This window comes from Choloepus didactylus, chromosome 2 (genome assembly GCF_015220235.1).
Source record: "Choloepus didactylus isolate mChoDid1 chromosome 2, mChoDid1.pri, whole genome shotgun sequence".
NCBI lineage: Eukaryota > Metazoa > Chordata > Mammalia > Pilosa > Megalonychidae > Choloepus > Choloepus didactylus.
Window position 1 is genome coordinate 87,997,863 of NC_051308.1, and position 18,740 is coordinate 88,016,602.

The window sequence follows — 18,740 nt, forward strand, 5'->3', positions numbered from 1 at the left end:
CTTTTCTTGGTTGATCCTTAATATCACGAAGTATGGAAAAATTTCCAAATTTGTTCTTTGGAGGAATAGTCTTTACAGTGACACATTCTCAATGTCTAAAGGAATTTTATCTCATCACTATAATTTATAGCAAGCATAGAAATTCTTCATCTTGCTACTCACTCTAGAAGGATGTGTTGTTGGTGCTAGTTGGAGAGAGAGAAACATAGTGTAAGTAGGTGTGCAGTACTTTGGTGGGGGGCATGGTGACTGAAGAAAAGTTTACTCTTTTGGTAAGGTATGATGAGGGAAAAGGTGACCAGGATTCCCTGACAAACTCTGTAAGGACAGAACCAAGAGCTGTAATAATGGTGAGTATCCAGATTATTTAAACAGTTCTCTTCTTTTTCCCAACATATTGAATAATTAAATCATGTTGAATGCTATAAACTGTGTAGAGGGCAAACTCTCTCTTTTCCTAAATCTTTGTTTCCAAACATATATTGAAGACATGATAAAACTGTTTCTTTTAGCATATTTATGCTGTGCATAAAGTATGAGAGAGAGTAGTGACTTTGTGAAGACTGATAATTAAACAAGCAGATACTTTGCTTTATCGTCAGCCTAGCATCCATCTTGCTCCTGAGAAAATAAATGCGATGTAATTGTGGAGTCTCTTTTGAATGACTATGATCTATAGTATTTTTATCTTACTAAAATGACTTCGGCACTATAAAAAATGTACAACACTTTATGTAGAGAAAATATCCTTTGCTTGTGATCTAATTGGTATTTTGATTGTTTTTAGGTTTTGGAGATTAACCTCAGTTAAGATAATTCATTGTTTATAGCATGCTTGGATATGTTGTTTTTGTAGCATTTTTTTTTTTTTGTAATGCGTAAATAACTGAGTACAGTTTTACTTCTAGTAAATATTGCATCACTACGACTTTATTTTATTATCTATTAACGTATAGGTAGCTTCAGACAATAGCTAGCAAATTCTTCTAATTCTTCTGTTACCAATGTAAACCTGTATTTGTGCCCTTGCCAAAAAAAAAAAAAAAAAAGAAGTGGGTTACCAGAATGTGGGTATTTTAGTTTGCCAGGCTGCTGAAAGCAATATAGCATGAAGTGGATTGGCTTTTAAAAAAACATTGGGAATTTATTAGCTTACAAGCTTATACTTTTTTGAAGCTGTGAATATGTCCAAATCAAGCATCATTAAGACAGTGCTTTCTTCCTGAAGACCGGCTGCCGTAGATCCTGGACCTCCTCTGTTACATGGCAAGGTACATGGCGGCATCTGCTGGTCTCTGCCTTCAGTCCAGGTTTCATTGCTTTCACCTTCTTGCTTCCCTGGCTTTATCTTTCTTTTCCTGGATTTCACTCTCTTGGAACGTACTCTATTACGACCCATTCTGATTGACGTAGGTCACACCTTAATTGAAATAGCTTCATCAAAAGGTCCTATTTACGATGGGTCTACACCCACAGAAATGGTTATTAAATTTAAGAACATGTTTTTCTGGTGTACATACAGCTTCAAACCATCATACCATTACAGTCAGATGTTCTGTTATTGCCAGCCCCAACCATAATCGACTGATAGAATTGTTGGCATTTTCTTGAGTTATTGAAGCTCTTTCTATATGAGTGACATTAACCCTTTGTCTCTTATATGAGTTGCAAATTTTTGTCAGTTTTTCATTTGTCTTTGACCTTCCTTAAGGTGTTTTTTGCCAGGCAGGATTTTTTTTTTTTTTAATGTAATTGATTTTATCCATTTTTTTCCTTTATGGACTTTATAGATGGTATGGCATTCTTAGAAGGGCCTTTGCTACTCTAAGATCATTTAAAATTTCTCCTGTAATTATTTCTAGTATTTTTTATGGTTTCATTCTCTACGTTTAAATCCTTGATCTATCTGAACTTTTTTAATTGTAAGTTCCTCACTATGTTTCAGACACAGTTCTAGTCTCTGGCAATACAAAGTAATCAAAGCAGGGAAAAGTCCCTGCCTTCATGGAGTTTGTTTGTATGATATGGAAAATGTTAAGTACTCATTCCCTATACTAATATTATAACTAACTGGAGTGTTTACTGATTAAGGATTGGAATACAAAGTTACAGAGCAGAGAGAGCTTTTAGAAGTCATTTAATTCATTGCCCTTAAAGATTTTTAGGACCATAATTACCAGTTAGTTGTTGATAAAACGTGGACTAGACATTAGGCTTTTTTTCTTTCTATTCTACTATATTCTTTATATTCTACTATAGCATCAGCCCTCTTTTATTTCTTAGTATAGCAATCAGAGTTCAGTACAGGTTACAGGCATCACTTTAAGATTTTTCAAGTTGAAGGAGTTAAATATAGGGTATTAGCGATTACAAAGTTGTTGGATGGTTGGAGGATCAGACTATAGGATGGGCCTCCTGGAAAGACTCTTAGCTGACCACAGAATAAGATAGGCCAAAAGAACTGTTATTCCTTTCACTGTCTTTGGACCTACTGCAATCAAGAATATGAAGCCATTGCTATAATTCAAATAACAAAATTCCTTCACTTCAGCTGCCACAAGCTAGAGACTGGACATTGAAATGCTACAACAGAAAACCCCTGCATTTTTTACGATGATAATTGTAATGGGAATATCCAAGGCAGAAGGAGAATGACCTCTCAGTGTTCACTTTTCATGTCTTTTCATGAGTGCATCTGATTGGTGATTCTAATTTACACCCAGTTGCACACATAGTAGGCCAGTATAATTTTGAACTTTCAGCTTCCATAGGCTGTGAACACTTTAAGGTGGTGGGAATGGGTGCTATGTGCCATTGGCCGTATCTAGCACAGTGAGGTTGGATATGAGTTTATGACTTAATTTCCTTGCTCTGAAATAGGAGGTAGTATCAGAACAAGGCATTAATGAGGTCAGCACTCCTTACTTTATTCTCTGCCTTTAAATGTACTTTCCCGACTGAAACATACCTTTGAAAGAACAATGAGTAATGTCATCAACATGGCAACATACACAGCCACTGAAAACCTCTCTCCGGAGATTCAACAAAGAAAAAGGACAATTCTGAATTGTTCAGAACTCTACAGGAAGATGTAGACTGGAGAAGGGCCTTACAAATGCTGACTTGAAGAAAGAAAAAGTGTCAGGTAGGAATCTTCTGTCCTGAACCAGCTGGTCCTTTGCCGTCCTCCCATTCAGTCTCACACAGTGTGGGAAGAAGGGCACAGAAACATCAGTCAGAATCCCTCCAACTGGAGACACAGAATATAATATCTCTCACAGCAGTGAAACAGACCCAACCCTTTGAAGACCCAGGGGACAGAGGAGGACATTTCAAGACCCAGGTCAATGAGGAACAAAGGGTCTGAAAGCCCTTTCCCTGTCCCTTAGTGAAACAGCAGCGATGGCCATTTCTTTCCCTGGGAGACGGGTGAAAAACTGGGATGGCTGGGGGAGTCCTCTGCCATAAGTAAAGTGGGGGCACAGCCCCACATCGACCCAGATTTTGTCTGGAAAATTGAGGGCACAAGAATCCTGCAATTTCAGCCCCACCTGTTCAGATGTGGCCTGTGCTCAGAGGCAAAACAGCTTTTGAGGATGAGTAAGCCACTGAACAGTGCCATCTGCTGGAACAGACCAGAAAGTGCAAGAGAATTGAGGGGCTTTTATCTGTCTTAGAACCACTGGAGCTGGTCTGCACCCCATCAGGGGAGTGAGAAATAGAGATGACCAGACTGTTAAAGCAGGACCCTGAGATAAACCCAGGTCTTGGTGGCCAGGATAAATAAGAGCACCACTGAGAGCTACCAAACTTCTTTTACCACACACAGAGACCTTGCTGTGGTGCCCAGTTCCCACGCACAATTCCTGAGGCAGGTCATCGTGGGTGCCTGGTGTTTTGGGGAGACTGGGTGGCAGAGCTAACCTAACAACTGGCCAGCGAGACAAAAAGATAGAAAACAAAGCCATTGACGAGAAAACCCTAGGCAAAAGAGAAAAAATAACCCCCAGAATAAACTAATTAAGAAAATCAGATGCCTAGACACCAACAAAAAACCATGACTCATACCGGGAAGCACAAAGATACGGCCCAGTCAAAGGACAAACTAACACCTCAACTGAGATACAGGAGTTGAAACAACCAATTAAAGATGTTCAAACAAATCTTCTAAATCATATCTCTGAGTTGAAGGAAAATGAGGCAAAAGAGATGAAAGATGTAACAAAAATATAGGGTGTCTCAACAGAAGAACCTGAATGCTTAAGAAAACACATGACAACTTAGGGGAATGAAGGGCACAATAGAAGAGATGAAAAACACAATGGAGACATACAATAGCAGATATAAAGAGGCAGAAGAAAGGATTAGTGAACTGGAAGACAGGACATCCGAAATCCTACATACAAAAGAACAGATAGGGAAAAGAATGAAAAAATATGAGCAGGGTTGCAGGAAAATGTATGACAACATGAACCACACGAATATACATGTTATAGGTGTCCCAGAAGGGCAAGAAAAGGGAAAAGGGGCAGAAAGAATAATAGAGGAAATAATCACTGAAAATATCTCAACTGTTATGACAAACATAAAATTACAGGTCCAAGAAGTGCAGCATACCCAAAACAGAATAGATCCAAACAGGTCAACTCCAAGACACTTACTACTCAGACTCTCAAATGTCAAATACACAGAATTCTGAAAGCAGTAAGTGAAAAGTGATCCATCACATACAAGGGGAAGCTCAATAAAACTGAGTGCAGCTCTCTCAGTAGAAACTATGGCGGCAAGAAGGCAGTGGTATGGTATATTTAAGATACTGAGAGAGAAAAACTGTCTACCAAAAATCCTATATCCAGCAAAACTTTCCTTTAAATGTGAGGGAGAATTTAAAATATTTACAGATAGATGCTGAGACACTTCATGAACAAGAGGCCTGCTCTTTAAGAAATACTGATGGGAGCGCTACATGCAGATAGGAAAGGACAGGAGAAAGAAGTTTGAGAAGAGTGTAGAAATGAAGATTAGCAGTAAAGGTAACTAAAAAGGTAAAAAGAAAGAAAAAAAAAGATACAACATATAAATTCAAAAGAAAAAAATGGTTGAAAGTACTGCCTTTACAGTAATCACATTAAATGTTAATGGATTAAACTCGCCAATCAGAAGTCATAGATTGGCAGAACGGATTTAAAAAAAACAGGATCCATCCATAGGTTATCTACACAACACTCAGTTAAGACCCAAGGGAAAACACAGGTTGAAAGTGAAAGGTTCTAAAAAGTTATTTTATGCAGACAACAACTAGAAAAGAGCAGTGGTAGCCATACAAAATCAGACAAATTAGACTTCAAATGTAAAACAATTTAAAGAGGCAAAGAAGGACCCTATGTGTTAATAAAAGGTACAATCCATCAAGAAGACATTGCAATCATAAATTTCTATGCACTGAGCCACAGTGCCCCAAAACACATGAAGCAAACACCATAATCACTGAAGTGAGAAGTAGACACCTCTTCAGTAATAGTTGGAGACTTCTATACACTACTCTCATCAATGGATAGAACACCTAGACAGAGGATCAGTAAGGAAACGGATTTTGAATAATATGGTAAATGAACTAGACTTAACAGACATTTAGAGAACACTGCACCCAACAATAGTAGTATGTACATTTTTCTCATGTGCTTATGTAACATTCTTCAGGATAGACCACATGTTGGGTGACAAAGCAAGTCTCAATAAATTTAAAAAGATTGAAATTGTAGAAAACACTTTCTCAGATTGTAATGGAGTAAAGTTGGAAATCAATAACACGCAGAAGGTCAGAAAATTCACGAGTATCTGGAAGCTAACAACACAGTCTTAATCAATGGGTCAAGGTGGAAATTTCCAGATGGATCAGTAAATATCTCAAGGAAATGAACATGAGAACACAATATATAAAAATTTATGGGATGCAGTAAAGGCAGTGCTGAGAGGGAAACTTAGTGCCCTAAATGCCTATATTAAAAAAAGAACAAGCAAAATCAAGGACTTAATTGCTCACCTGGAGGAACTAGAGAAAGAACAGCAAACTAACCCCAAAGCAAATAGAAGGAAAAAAATAGAGCAGAAATCAGCAAAATTGAGAACATGAAATTGACAAAAAAAAAATAATAATAAAATAGAGGATGCAAATAAATAAAATCGGAAATGGGAGGGGGCATAACTGCTGACCCCACAAAAATTAAAGAGATAATGGGAAGATACTATGGGTAACTGTAGGCTAACAAACTAGACAACTTAGACAAAAAGGACAACTTCCTAGAAAATCATAAACAAACATCATTGACTCGAGAAGACATAGACTTCAGCAAACTGATCACAAGTAAAGAAATTGAATCAATCATCAAAAAGCTCTCAAAAAAGGAAAGTCCAGGACCAGATGGCTTCACATGTGAATTCTATCAAGCATTCAAGAAAGAATTAGTACCAATCCTGCTCAAACTATTCAAAAAAATTGAAGAGGAGTGAAAGCTACATAACTCATTCTATCAAGGCAATATCACCCTAATACCAAAGTCAGACAAAGATGCTACAAGAAAAGAAAATTACAGAGCAATCACTTTAATGAATATAGATGCAAAAATCCTTAACAAAATACTTGCAAATAGAATCCAGCTGCACATTAAAACAATTATACACCATGACCTAGAGGGATTTATTGGAGGTATGCATGGCAGGTTGAACACAAGAAAATCAATTAATTTAATACACCACGTCAATAAATTGAAGAGGAAAAACCACATGATTGTCTTGTTTGATGCAGAAAAGGTATCTGAGAAAGTTCAGCATCCTTTCTTGATGCATAGGGATGGAAGGAAATATCCTGAACACGATAAAAGGAGTTTATGAAAAACTCACAGTTAACATCATACTCTATAGGAAAAGACTGAAAGCCTTCCTTCTAAGATCAGGAACAGGACAAGGATGTCCGCTTTTAAAATTGTTATTCAACATGGTGCTGGAAGTTCTGGCTAGTGCAATTAGGCAAGAAAAAGAAATAAAAGACATCCAAATTGGAAGGGAAGAAGTAAAACATTCACTGTTTGCAGATGACATGATCCTATATGTAGAAAATCCCCAAAAATCTACAGTAAAGCTACTAGAGCTGAAAAATGAGTACAGCAAAGTGGCAGGATAGATCAATGTGCAGAAGTCAGTAGTGTTAATTTACACTAGTAAGCAGCAATCTGAGGGGGAAATCAAGATATAAATTCCATTTACAATAGCAACAAAAAGATTCAAATATTTAGGAATAAATTGAACCAAGGACATAAAAGACCTATACACAGAGGCATTCATGGAAGACCTAAATAAATGGAAGGACATGCTGTATTCATGGATTGGAAGACTAAGTATAGTTAAGATGTCAGTTCTACCCAAAATGATTTATATACTCAATGCAATACCAATTAAAGTCCCAACAACTTGCTTTGTAGACATAGAAAAAACAGTAAAATTTATTTGGAAGGACAGGGTTCCCTGAATACCTAAAAGTATCTTGAGAAAGAAAAATGAAGTGGGAGATATCATACTACCTGACTTTAACGCATATTAAAAAGCTACAGTGGTGAAAACAGCATGGTACTGTCCTAAAGATACTTAAACTGAGCAATGGAATCGAATTGAGTGTTCAGAAATGTACCCTCATCTACGGACAATTCCTCTTTGATCAGGCAGTCAAGTCAACTCTGGGATAGACAAACCTCTTCAACAAATTGTGCTTGGAGAATAGGATATCCATGTTCAGAAGAATGACAAAGGATCCGTATCTCATACCTTGTATAAAAATTAACTAAAGATGTATCAAAGACCTAAACATTAGAGATAAGAGCATGAAACATTTAGAAGAAAATATAGAGAAATAGCTTAAAGATCTTGTTATAGGAGGTAGTTTCCTAGACCCTACAGCCAAAGCACAAGCAATGAAAGAAGAAATAGATAAATGGGTCTCCTCAAAATTGAATATAGTTTTGCACATCAAGGGACTTGGCCAGGAAAGTAAAAAGGCAGCCTATGCAATGAGAGGCAGTAATTGGAAGCCACATATAGATAAGGGTTTAATATCCAGAATATATAGGGAGATCCATCAACAAGACGACAAAAGGACAAGCAACCCAATTAAAAAATGGGCGAAAGACATGAACAGACACTTTTCCAAAGAGGAAATACAAATGGCTTAAAAACCTATGAAAATATGCTCAAATTCACTAGCTATTAGGAAAATGCAAATCAAAGCCACAGTGAGATATTATCTCACATCTACTAGAAAGGCCATTATTAAAAATTAAATATGGAAATCTTCAAGTGTTAGAGAGGTTGAGGAGAATGGACGAGTGGATAGACAAACTGTGGTATATATGTATGATGGAATATTATGCAACTGTAAGACAGAATAAAGTCATGATGCATGCAACAATGTGGATGAACCTCGAGGCCATTATGTTATGTGAAATTAGCCAGAAACAAAAGGACAGATACTATGATGTCTCACTAATATGAACTAACTATAATGATCAAACTCTGAGACTTAAAGTTAAGAACACAGGTTATCAGGAAGTAGAAAGAGGACAGAGATCATGCATTTGATGCTGAAGGAGTACAGAATGTTCATCAGTATTGATTGTAAAGATCCAGAAATTGATAGCACAATACTATCTGATAGTAGCACAATATTATAGATATAATGAACAAAGCTTAGTGTGAGAATGGTAAAAAGAGAAATGCTAGGGGCATGGATGGCACCAGAAGGAAAGATAGAGGATAAAAACTGGGACTGTACAACTGAAAAACTACAGAGTACAATCATAGTGTTTAACTGTAGAAATATTAGAAGTTTCTTTTTTTACCTGAGGGAGAACAAGTGATTATCAACATTGCAAGATATTGAAAATGTGACCTATTTGGGAAACAATACAGTCAATGCAAACTAGGGTCTATAGTTAACAGTAAAATTGTAATATTCTTCCACTAATTGTAACAAAGGCAGAATACCTAAGCTAAATGTCAACAGAGGGTGTATATGGGAGGCGTAACTTATTCTTGTTTCTTTTTTTTTTTTTTTAGTTCTTCAATCTTTTATTTTTTCCCTCTTTGCTGAAAAAATGGAAATGTTCTCATATAGATTGTGGTGGTTGAATGTGTAATGATGTGATACTGGCAGCTGTTGATTGTTCACTTAGTATGGATTGTATGGTTTGTTAATAAAACTGTTTAAAAAATAAACAGAAAGATTCAAGTGCTGGAGAAGATGTGGAGAGAAAAATGAAATGTTGCAGCCCCTCTGGAGGTCAATGTTGTGATTCCACAGGAGGCTAAGTATAGGGTTGCCATGTATGATCCTGCAACCCTGTTATTTGGTACATCCTTGGATGAACTGAATGAAGGGACAAGAATAGGCATTTGTATTCTGGTTTTTATGGTGGCAGTATTCAGGATTCGCAATGGATGGAGGTGGCCTAAGGGTACATTGACCGGTGAAAGGAAGGGCGAGCTGTGGTGTATACATAGAAGGGAGTATTGAGCAGCTGCAAGAAGGAATGAAGTTGAGTCATGCACTAGGTGAATGAAACTTGAGGACATTATGTTGTGTGAAATGAGCCAGAAACAAAAGGACAAATATTGTAAGCCCTCATTAATATAAATTAACTATAATAAGCAAATGACTAAGAATTGAATTCGAGACCGAAGGTTATCAGGGGATAGAACATGGGCAGAGACTGGACATCAATCATGCAGGCATACAGAATGTTTGATGAGGCTTATTGTAAAGGTTCCTAGGTTGTAAGCTCTTTACAGAAGTCACATTTATTCCTGAGTTTTAATTGGTCTTTAAGAGATGTTTATTTGGTACAAAATTTATTTACTCTATAACACTTTTTTATTTGACCTGTATGGTTAGTTTATTTAATTACATGAAACTTAGAATAGGAAATGAGATCTTCTTATTCTGTACAGGTTAAAGTAATACCCCAATAAAGTATTTGCAACATCCCCTTCAGGGACTGGGGAAAAATGTGGAAATGTTAAACTTCCACACCTGGGGAATTCCTCATATTCTCACAAGCATTAAGGGGCTCCTAATTTATTAAATCAAGCCCTCGATCTTGGGGCTTGCCCTTATGAAACTTATTCCTGCAAAGGAAAAGCTAAACCTACTCATAATTATGCCTAAGAGTCACCCCAGAGAACCTCTTTTGTTCTTCAGATGTGGCTTCTCAGTCAGTCAGTTCTGCAAATAAACTCACTACCTGCCCCGCTACGTGGGACATAACTCCCAGTGATGAGCCTAGCTCTGGCATTGTGGGATTCAGAAAGCCTTCTTGACCAACAGTGGGAAAAGAAATGAAACAAAATAAAGTTTCAGTGGCTAAGAGATTTCAAGTAGTCGAGAGGTCCTTCTGGAGGTTATTCTTATGCATTATATAAATATCCCTTTTTAGTTTCTAGTATATTTAAATAGCTAGAAGGAAACAGCTGAATCTGTTGACCTATAATCCAGTAGACTTTATTGTTGATGATATTTGTATAACTATATAGTTTTTATTGTGGGTCCATTTGTTTGTGAAAACCTTGTTTCTGAATGCTCCCTTTATCCAGTTTGGGGGCTGATGAGTAATAAAATAAAGACAAAAATCTATAAATAATAGAGGGGGATAAGGGGTATGGGATTTTTTAAGTGTTCTTTTTTAATTTTCATTTTTTTCTTTATTTTGTAATAATGAAAATGTTCTAAAATTGATTGTGGCAGTGAATGCACAACCATTTAATGAAGCTGTGAGCCACTGATTATATACTTTGGATTGATTATATGGTGTGTGACTATAGCAATAAAATTGCACTAACAAAAGAGAAAGAGAGGGAGAAAAAATCCCCAGAGATTCAGCAAAAAAAAAAAAAAAAAAGACAAGTCTCCCTTGCTTAGAACTCTGGAGGAAAGTTGAGACTGGGAATGACTCCATAAATGCTGAATCAAGAAAGAAGAAAAATATAAGGTAGGAAACTTCCATCCCAGACTGGCTGGTCTTCTTCCTCCCCCCGCACTCGGTCCCATGCCATTTGGGAAGCGCCTAGAGGCAATGGCCAGGATCCCCCCCTCTCCTACCAGGGACACAGAGCAAATAAGAAAAAAACACAACAGTGAATTAGATCCCTATGCATATCCAGACACAGAGACCCAAGTCCTCAGAGGACTAGGCTAGAACACAAGCTGCTGAGGAGTGCTGAACGGCCCCCAAGGAGGAAATTCCAAAATGGAGGATTAGGGAGTAAATGTCAGAACCTACTTCTTTCCCCAAAGTAGCGAGTAGCCAGGCAGTAACTGTCCAAATCAACTGCTCTTGCTTCTGGGGAACAAGGAAGGAAAATACAACATCGAGGGAAGTCTGGCATGAAAGAGACTGAGAAACAGTAGGTCGAGGCCATGGGGACGGCAATGGGATTTCTCCACCCCAAGTAGAGGGGGCATAGCCTAACACTGATCCAGATATTGGCCAGATCACTGTTTCAGTGGCTCCAGTGGTGAAATAGGTAGCAGAAGAGTGCCATCGGCTTGGCAGTCCAGAAAGTGCAGGAAAAAAGGAGGACTTTTTGGAGTCTTCCCACACCCTATCCCAGGTCCCATTGGAGCTGGTCTACCCACCTGCGTGAGTACCCAGCCCTGTTTTGGCTAGGAAATACCAACAATCTAACTGTCAAGAAGTGCCTAAATACAAAACCAAGCAACTACAAAATCCTAGACGAGAGAGAAACCAAACTTCGGAATAAACCAATCAAGGTAATCAGATGCCCAGATATCAACAAAATCACGAACATATTAAAACACAGTCAAAGGAAGAAATTTAAAAGTTCTGAGGAGACACAGAAATTGGAAAAACTAATCAAAGATATTTAAACAAATCTGAACAAATCCTACAAGATAACTAAAGTGATAAAAACAGTGTTAAGACACTAGATGAGCATAAAGAAGAATTTGAAAGAATACATAGAAAAATAACTGATCTTATGGAAATGAAAGACACTGTAGATGAAGATGAAAATATACTAGGGGCGCACAACAGCAGAACTGAAGAGGCAGAAGTAAGAATCAGCAAGCTAGAACACAGCAACTGAATTCGAAGTCAAAAGAACAAATGGAGAAAAAAATGGAAAAATTTGAGCAAGGTCTCTGTGAAATGCTTGATAACACGAAATAAAGAAATATACACATCATAGGTGTCCCAGAAGGAAAAGAGAAAGGGAAAGGGCCAGGAAGAATATTTGAAGAATTAATGGCTGAAAATTTCCCAGCCCTTTTTAAAGACATAAATATGCAAATCCAGGAAACCCAAAGTATTTATCTATACAGAATGAATCTGAATAGGCCCACTCCAAGACATATACTAATCAGAGTGTCAAATGCCAGAGAGAAAGAGGGAATTCTCAAAGCAGTAAGAAGAAAGCAATTCACTACATACAAGTGAAAACACCTAAGACCGAGTGCTGATTTCTCATCAGATACCATAGAGTGAGAAGGCAGTGGGACAGTATGTTTAAGATACTGAAAGAAAAAAATTTCTGGCCAAGAATTCCCTATCCAGCAAAGCTGTCCTTCTAAAGTGAGGGAGAGTTTAAAATACCCTCAGATAAATTCAAGCTCAGAGAGTTCATCATTAGCAAGAGACATGTCCTGCAAGAAATACTAAAGGGAGTTCTTCTGATTGGGGGAAAAAAAAAAAAAAAGGAGAGAGAGGCTTAGAGGAGAGTATAGAAATGAAGATTATCAGTAAGGGAAACTTAGGATAAAAAGAGGGGAAAAAAAATAGATCTGACAAATAAAGACCAAAGTATAAAATATTTGAAGTAAGGACTGCTTTGAATCTCAATGGATTAAATTCCCCAATCAGAAGACACAGATTGGCTGAATGGATAATATATATATATATATATAATCAATCTATATGCTGTTTAGAAGAGACTCATTTCAGACCCAAAGTTACAAATAGGTCAAAACTGAGAAAATGAAAAAAGATATTCCACATAAGTAGTAAACAACAACAACAACAACAAAAGGTGTGGTAGCTGTACTAATACCAGACAAAATAGACTTTAAACACCAAAGTGTTATAAAAGACAAAGAAAGACGCTGTATTTTAATAAAAGGGGCAATTCACCAAGAAGAAATAGCAATCATAAATATTTATACATCTAATCATGGTGGCCCAAGGTACATGTGGCAAACACTGGCAGAACTGAAGGGTTAAAAGATGTCTCTACACTAATAGTGGGAGACTTCAACACACCACTCTCTTCTAAACAGAGGATCAATAAGGAAACAGAGAACCTAAATAATAAGGCAAATAAACTATGAACTAGACTTAACAGACATATATACAGTGTTCTCATTGTACCCCATAAGAGGAAGATATACATTCTTTTCAAGTGCTCATGAACATTCTCCCATATAGACCACATGCTGGGGCACAGAACGAGTCTTACTAATTTTAAAAAGATTGAAATTATACAAAGCACTTTCTCTAATCACAATGGAATAAAGCTGGAAATCAATAACAGCTGGAGAACTGGAAAATTTATGAATATATGGAGGTTAAAGAACACGCTCTTAAACATTAAGTGGGTCAAAGAAGAAATTGCAAGAGAAATCAGTAAATATCTTATGATGAATGAAAGTGAGAACACAACATATAAAAACTTATGGGATGCAGCAAAGGCACTGCTGAGAAGGAAATTTATAGCCCTAAATGCCTACACTAAAAAGGAAGAAAGAGCTAAAATGAAAGACCTAACTGAACACCTGGAGAAACTAGAGAAAGAACAGCAAACAAATCCTTAAAAAACAGAAGGAACAAAGTAATAGCTATTCGAGCAGAAATAAAAGAAGTTGGGAACAAAAATAAAATAATAGAAGGAATCAAGAAACAGAAAGTTGGTTCTTTGAGAAGATCAATAAAATTGACAAACTCTTAGCCAGACTGACAGAGAAGATGCAAATAAATCAGAAATGAGAGGGTTATCATTACCACAGACCCCGAAAAAATAAAAAAGATTATAAGAGGATACTGTGAACAACTCTATGCCAACAAACTAGATAATTCAAAGAAATGGACAATTTCCCAGAAACACACAGTCTGCATTGTCTTGAATGGAAGACCTCAACAAACCAATCACAAGTTAAGAGATTGAAACAGTCATCAAAAACTTCCATCAAAGAAAAGCCCAGGATCATATGGCTTCACAGGTAAATTTTACCAAACATGCCAAGAAGAATTAATACCAATTCTGCTCTAATTCTTCCCAAAAATTAGAGGGAGCACTACCTAACTAATTCTGTGAAACCAACAACACCCTAATACCAAAGCCTGATAAGGATACTACAAGACAGGAAAACTTCAGACCAATCTCTCTAATGAATATAGACTTTTAAATGCTCAACAGAATACTTGCATATCAATCCAATAGCACATTAAAAGAATTATACACCATGAGCAGTTGGGTTTTATACTAGGTATGTGTGCCAGTTTGAATGTATTGTGTCCCCAAATGCCATTATCTTTGAGGTAGTCTTGTGGGACAGACGTTTTGGTGCTGATTAGATTTGCTTGGAATGTGCCCCACCCAGCTGTGGGTGATGACTCTGATGAGATATTTCCGTGGAGGCATGGCCCCACCCATTCAGGGTGGGCCATGATCAGTGGAGCCGTATAAATGAGTTGACTCAAAGAGAAGGAACTCAGTGCAGCTGTGAGTGACGTTTTGAAGAGGAGCAAGCTTGCTAGAGAGGAACATCCTGGGAGAAAGCCATTTTGAAACCAGAACTTTGGAGCAGACGCCAGCCACGTACCTTCCCAGATAACAGAGGTTTTCCGGATGCCATTGGCCACCCTCCGGTGAAGGTACTCAATTACTGATGTGTTACCTTGGACACTTTATGGCCTTAAGACTGTAACTGTGTAGCCAAATAAACCCCCTTTTTATAAAAGCCAGTCCATCTCTGGTGTTTTGCATTCTGCAGCATTAGCAAACTAGAAGAGTATGCAAGTGTGGTTCAACTCAAGAAAATCAAATAATGTAAGGCACTCTGATGGTTAGGTTCATGTGTCAACTTGGCCAGGTAATGGTGCCCAATTGTCTTGTCAAGCAAGCACTGACCTATCTGTTGCTGTGAGGACATTTCCTGGACATAAATCATCAAAATGTTCATTGCATCTGTGGCTGATTACATCTGCTGTAGGATGAGGGGAGTTTTCTTCTGCGGCGAGAGGCATGTAATCTAATCAGTTGAAGACTTTTGAGGGGAAGGTGATAACTTGGTGACTTCCACAGTCAGAAGAGAAAACTTTCGTCTCTGCTTCAGCCAGCAGGCCTCTCCTGGAGAATTCGTTGAAGATCTCCATCGGAGTGCCAGCTTGCAGCATGCCCTACAGAATTTGGATGTATGCATTCCCAGAATTGCATGAAACACTTATAAAATCTCATACTATTTACAGATATCTCCTGTTGGTTCTGTTTCCCTAGAGAACTCTGACTAACACATATACCACATTAACAAATCGAAAGGGGAAAATCTCATGATTATCTCGGATGATGCAGAAAAGGCATTTGGGAAAATCCAGTAACCTTTCTTGATAAAAGCACTTCAGAAGGTAGGAATCGAAGGAAACTTCCTCAACATGATAAAGGTCATCTGAAAAACCCAAAGCTAACATCGTACCCAATGGTAAGAGACTAAAGCTTTCTCTCTACGATCAGGAACAAGACAAGGATGCCTGCTGTTACCACTGTTATTCGCTATTGTGCTAGAAGTTCTAGCTAGAGCAATTAGGCAAGAAAAAGAAATAAAAGATATCCAAATCAGATAGGAAGAAGTAAAACATTGTTTGCAGATGACATGATCCTATATTTAGAAAGTCCCCCCAAAACTATTAGGGCTAATAAACAAGTTTAGCATAGTGGTGGGATGTAGTAATGAACTGGTAGAATAGGTAATCAAGAAAAAAAATTCCAGTCACTATAGAAACTAAAAGAAGCATATATCTGGGAATAAGCTTTACCAATGATGTAAAGGACATATACACAGAAAACTGCAAATCTAAAAACTAAAAGAAATCAAAGAAGACCTAAATAAATGGAAAGACATTCTGTGTTCATGAATGAGAAGCCTACTTTGCAGAAATGGAAAAGCTAATTCTCAAATTTATTTGGAAGGGAAAGGGGCTTCAAATAGCCAAAAATATCTTGAAAAAGAAGAATGAGGTGGGAAGACTCACACTTCGTGACTCTAAAACATATTATAAAGCAACAGTGGTCAAAACAACCTGGTACTGACATAAAGATAAACATATTGATCAGTGGAATTGAATTGAGAATTTAGAAATAGATCCTCAGATCTATGGTCGACTGATCTAGTCAGATCTAGTGATACGTGGTCGTTTCCTTGACCTTACACCCAGAACTCAAGCAACTAGATAAAAAATAGATACATGGGACCTCCTCAAAACTGAACTCTTATTCACTGCTGTTGGTAATTGTTCCTATTTTCTAGAGCTGCCATTATGCAAAATACAAGAAATGGATTGGTTTTTTTTTTTTTTTTTTTTTTTGACAAGTTTAAAACATGTGTTTAAAATACAGTTTATAAAAAGCTTAATCTGCCGACTCAGGAGCCTGCGGTGCGGGGTGGGGTGGGAGTGAGCAGCTGCCTGCTACACCAGCAGAGCAGGACTGCAGGGTTGCAACCCTCCCTCCCATGCCCGTCTGTTCAGACACCCAAGGGGCCCTGTGTGCACCCCTAGGATCACACGACCAGAAAACAGGACCCCTGAGTCTCTTGAGTCTCTGCTTACCAAGGAGGCTGGATGTGGCCCTGCCGGCCCATCCCTGCACAGAGCATCCCCAGACGGGCAGGGTATGGCTGGGCTGGGCAGGGTGGGGTGGGGCAGGTGGTCTCTGGAAAGGCTGATGGTAGCAGATAGGGTGTGGCCTCCTGCCTGCAGGTGGGGAGCACCCTGATTGAGTGGGCTAAGGACTGGTCACCAGGCCCGGACCCCTAGGTCCTTTGGTTTTAGGCTGACAGAGTAGTGGCTCATGGGAAGCGGTTAGCTGGAAGGTCTGAGGCCTGGTTCTAGGGGGCAGGGGGGAGCTGGGGGAAGGGGACAGTACTACAAAGGCAGGTAAAGGGGCAGCAGCCTCATATTTCTGCCCCCCATCCCCCTGGGGTTTTCCAAGCTAAAGCCTGCAGCTTACTTAAAAAAAAATAAAAGAAAAGAAAAAAAAAAGCACTTAAGGAAAGTTAGAAAAAATCCAAACCCTTCACTCATCTCCCCTCCCACCTCCCCCCAATACACGTTTCCTGTTTTCTTTTTTTTGCCTGCCACCTCTCCATCTGGGAAGCCAAGAGTATGACTGCTGATGGGTGGTGACAGGCACACAGTGGGCAGAGCCGCATCTTTGGCCAGAGGGAGGTCAGAGCACCAGTCCCTGCCATGTCCTCAATCTGCAGACACCCACCAGCAAGCTTCCTTTAGCTCCCATTAGAGACGGTGCAAAGAACAGGGTCCTAATGGCCAACAGCACTTTTGGCCTTCGCACCTGCCCGATCTCTGCACCTTCTCCAACTGAAGGGACAGCTTTGCCTGGACCAGAAACCACCATTACATGAGGGATGGACACGATACATTTTAGAAGGTGGAAACTTGGTCAGGGCAGTGGAACTATAAAGATAGCAGCCAACTTTCTCCCTTGCCCACTCCTGGAGTTAATTCTCCCTCGGAATAGCTTGTGGACACGACTCAACAACCTGTGGGTTCCTACAGACTGGAGCTTTGTTCCAGATCTACTCACAGACAATTTCCTGGCTTTCCACAGCTATAAGTCTATGCTATGGACCAGTCGCTGACTCAACTGGCAGCCAGCCCTTTCTCCTAAGGGGAGGATGTGGTGGGACATGGCTTGTCAGGCCTGGCCGAGCATTCCCACAGGGCAAGGCTGAGAGTGAGCCTGCCAAACCTAGCTTGTTACCTCGGCCACCACAAGCTGCCCTAGTCGCAAAACATCATACCAACCACTCCGAAAGTCACCTGATGGTCTGGAGTGGGGAGGCTGGCTGCCTGAGGGATAAAGCACAGTGCAATAGGAGAGACCAGCCAGCCTGAGAGGAGCCAGAGAACATGCACAGACAGCTGCTCTGGGGCAGCTGCCCTTTTAGCTTCTTCTACCTGTAGAAGCCAAAGCAAATCTTTGGGCTCCAGGGGAGGAAAACTGCCTTAATTCCAGGCCCTCACTCTGGAGGAATGGTTGAAGGGTAACAGTCTGTCATCACCAGTCTTTGCAATGCAAAGCTTTTCTTTCCCCAACTTTATTTATTCAGAATGGTTTGCTCCCAAGATTCTGATTTCAAAAAGAAAATGTACCAGGTACAGTTATCAAGCTGGTGCCATCAACAGAGATGGAACGCTACAGATCCTTAAGAGTTCAAGCCCTGCTGGACCAGGAAGATCCACCCACCTTCTTACCACACTAGGCAGAAGGCTCAGAGAGTTCTGGAGTCAGACTCTCTCCTGGTTTTCCTTGTGCTAACAGCAAAATACTGAACAAGTCTTACAAGCCTTTCTTCTAAGCTCAGGTGTGCAGAGTTTTACTCCCTGACACTATGTTCTCTTCTAGAAGTAGCAAGCCTGGCTGGTAGGGAACCACCCTGAGGGGCC

The 18,740-nt window shown here is 39.1% G+C and overlaps 1 protein-coding gene across 1 annotated transcript in view; it reads left to right on the plus strand.

The window, feature by feature from the left end:
- The window catches only part of COP1 (COP1 E3 ubiquitin ligase), a 301,460-nt gene that overhangs the window by 195,441 nt on the left and 87,279 nt on the right, over window positions 1–18,740 (plus strand). The window lies entirely within an intron of this gene.